This window comes from Benincasa hispida, chromosome 4, assembly GCF_027475165.1.
Source record: "Benincasa hispida cultivar pf3 chromosome 4, pf3_genome.v1.1, whole genome shotgun sequence".
NCBI classification, from domain to species: Eukaryota; Viridiplantae; Streptophyta; class Magnoliopsida; order Cucurbitales; family Cucurbitaceae; genus Benincasa; species Benincasa hispida.
In genome coordinates, this window is record NC_143481.1 from 11120121 (window position 1) to 11123192 (window position 3072).

A 3072-nucleotide genomic window follows, 5' to 3' on the forward strand; every position below is an offset into this window, starting at 1 on the left:
AACTATATAGTTGGTTTATAATGGTCTTTATTTGGGGTGTAGAGTATTGTAGTCTGTGTTATAATAATTTGTGTTTAGATTGTAGGTTATTATAGTTTGAATTATAACAATCTATAATTTGAATGTAGATTATTTTAGACCGTGTATAACTCTTTCTACTACAATGTTTTATAATACTAATAATTATGCATATGAAATATCATATTTTGAAAATATAATTATGTTCCACCAATTTATACAAAAATTAATTTGATTTTAATTCATGTTAAAAGTTAACCACCATTTTTTTTGTCATTTCGGGAGGTACTTTGGTTAACATGGCCAAAACAAAAAAGTACATTACTTTCGGATGCAATTCATGTGTTTCATATATAATGCTCTCTTTTTTTAAAGTACAAAAAAATGTAAGACAAAATAACTAACTCATGATTGTATGATTAAAATATGACAAGAAAGATTTCATACCAAATCTACTACAAACTTAAATACATAATTGAAACAAGTAATCATAGTTCATTGGCAAACAGCAGTCCAAAACATGGGTTGATCAAACATTCTCTTGAAGGAAGAGGTTGCAATAGTTAGACTTCAAGGCTGTAGGAATGGATAAGAAGTTCTCTGTATCTTGCACATTGCAAAATATGATTTGTATAAGCTTCACCCTCTGTCGGTTATGCAATTCAAGAATATCTTGGAGTTGGTTTACGACTTTCGCACGCAGTTCGACCTCGGTCACACACTTCTCTTTCGGCCATTCTGCAATCGCCTTCAATTGGTCATTTGCGAACTTCATCGCATTCCTAACAATCTCTGTAGTTTCAAATTGATTCCCACTTTGCTTCCTCTTACTTCCTCTCAAAATATTTTCTCATTTAATGATTTTACCAGTACGTTTCCATGCATGTCATCCTGTGACATGTCCACTCCCTGACTAGACATCGTGAGGATGTTTGAATCTTGTGATTCATGAATAGGAATATCGTCATTCATATGGTTTTCCATGTTAGATCTGATGTCTGCAAAGGTCTCTGATTGTCCTTCTATAGCCCTATCCTTACCGAAGACATAAGCCAGATCATCATAATATGGGAACAACTTGTGTAGAAGCCCCTTTACTGCTTGATGACTCTACATGAAGGGTAAAATGGATGTTATGATTAGGTTATCAATATTCATAAATCAGTTTAGAAAAAATTTCACCTTTATTCATCCATCGAATAATTCCCTCTTTGCACTGATGTATTGTAATTCCTCATTCCATTCGAATCCACTATAAGTCGGTCCTCTCATTTCTGCGATCGATTGATAAGTTTTTTTTTCCAGGGATTTAACTCTAAAATCTATAGTTGATGATCCTTGGATATTACAGTTGGAAAACTTCTCAGCCATCATACATTATAGTTGTGCCAATTACCCAGGTTGAAACGTCCCATTGTTTGATCTCCATCCACCAGATGCAACTAACGCCACTAAGTACTCGACCAACTTCGCTTCTTCCTCTTTAGTCCAAGTGTGCTTTGGGGCTTTTGAAGAACTTGACACTCTAGTGTATACATGTAGACATTTTAATACAATTAAACAAAAAACAAAAATATGGAACATAATTAATGGGTAAAGTGAAGTACAAAATATAATAAACATAATGATATTAAGAGAGTTTCGAATGAAGTCATTTCACAACACACGACAAAGAAAATAAATGTTCTAATTGATTAAAGAAGCATAAAGGCATTACACGTTATGCAACTCCCACTCCCATTCAGTAAACATCTGTTGCGTCAATTCATCCCTCCATTAGGTCCATTCATTCGAACTCTCAATATAATCTCCCCCCAATTGTAGTAAAGTTTGAATTCACCTCATTCAAATCTCGGTCAGTTTACTGTTAGTCATCTTCCTATTGATAAGATTGTGCAGAAGGCAACACGCCATAATGGTTCGACATTGGATTTACATTGGTAGTATGATTTTCCTCGCAAGATTGCCCATCTATCCTTCAATAACCTGCACGTTCTCTCGGTGATATTCCGTGCAGAAGAATGCTTCATGTTAAAAAATTCTCATGGAGTTGGTGCATTACCTCTTCCATGCCATTTTGAAAGATGATATCTTTTGCCTCTATATGGAACCAAAAAACTCTCTACATTTTGGTACTCAACATCATATAGATAATAATATCTTGTTGAACGTCGAATCATTTCAAACCTTATATGAGAAATATATTGTCATATTAAGCACAGATGTATATGTATATGCCTAATGCAATCCCTTTTTAATAGGCGCCTCGAGATGTATGGGGAGTTCAATTTGTCTAACGCCTCCATTCATTGTATTTGTAGCATAGTCGATTTGCTCAGTACCCTCCATAAACAGAGTCCATGAGCTCGAGAAGAGAAGTAGAGCCTTCGGTCCTGCCGCCGGTCATCTAGAGTGCTCCACCCATAGGAAAGAGGTCTTAGACCAGGCCTTTTTAAGACGGGCAAAGGCCACGAGAGAAAAAGTGAGCGCCCCTCTCCCTATTGGTCGAGCCGCCATACCCCCGGAGGCACCGCTTTGCTACAGATCTACTCTGGTAAAGAGATTAATATAATAAAGCTCAAAGCGTCTAATGAAAGGCTTTGAAGCCGTCTGTGATCATGGATCTCCGACTAGAAAATCGTATCCAAGTCTAGAGATCAATCAAGGCGCCTCCAAAGCAGTATCCAAGTTGTAAAGTACTGGAGACTACCCACCATACATTTCGCTATCGGAGGTTCAAGAATCTATGAAAGGACATTTAAGGCTAAGTAACGAAGAACAGTGTAACGAGTCTAAGGGCGGAATCAAGCTTGAAAGGAATGGGTGGCAGTTACTGGGACAGCAGGTAGTTAAAGCTTTCGAGTCATACCCCATTTGTAATTCGTCAGACATGACAATCGATCCCTCTTTTTTTTTTTTTTTTAATAAAAAGATGAATAGATTGGGCCATGATACATTCTGAAATATTGCTACGAATACGATGAATGGGGGCGTTAGAGAAATAAATAGGGCACCTTCTTTCTTCTCTATCTATCTAAAAGTAGAGTCACTAGT

At 36.6% G+C, this 3072-nt stretch overlaps 1 pseudogene; it reads right to left on the bottom strand.

Annotated features, from left to right (window-relative positions):
- Positions 1–547: 547 nt before the first annotated feature.
- LOC150036475 (uncharacterized) lies at positions 548–2425 on the bottom strand (annotated as a pseudogene).
- Positions 2426–3072: the final 647 nt, after the last annotated feature.